This window comes from Penaeus monodon, chromosome 20 (genome assembly GCF_015228065.2).
Source record: "Penaeus monodon isolate SGIC_2016 chromosome 20, NSTDA_Pmon_1, whole genome shotgun sequence".
In the NCBI taxonomy this organism is placed as follows: domain Eukaryota; kingdom Metazoa; phylum Arthropoda; class Malacostraca; order Decapoda; family Penaeidae; genus Penaeus; species Penaeus monodon.
This window is the reverse complement of record NC_051405.1, coordinates 8621309-8621673: the sequence shown is the minus strand read 5'-3', so window position 1 is coordinate 8621673 and position 365 is coordinate 8621309.

Genomic DNA, 365 nt, shown 5'->3' with positions numbered 1-365 from the left:
TTTCTTTGATATTGTTAGTTTAAAAATATCCGAAAACTTTAATTGAAAATGATCATGTAACAATTCTCAATTTTTTTTTTCTTTTTCATCTCCAAACCGTTCGACATTATTGTATATCTTTTTCATACATTTTTTTCAACCCTTTAATATGTTCCGAAGGCCAAATTTGGAAGTGATGGCTCTATAGTAATCGAATTATCCTTACCTAATAATTCAAATGCGTTTACCTTCCTAAACAAGTTAATCAATGTATATCATTCACAAATTCCTGTAGAAATAAATATGGGAAATGACACCACTTTGGCAGTGCATGAATACACAGGACTGTGGCTTCATAGTTTCATACCTCATTTGAATCTGAAGGA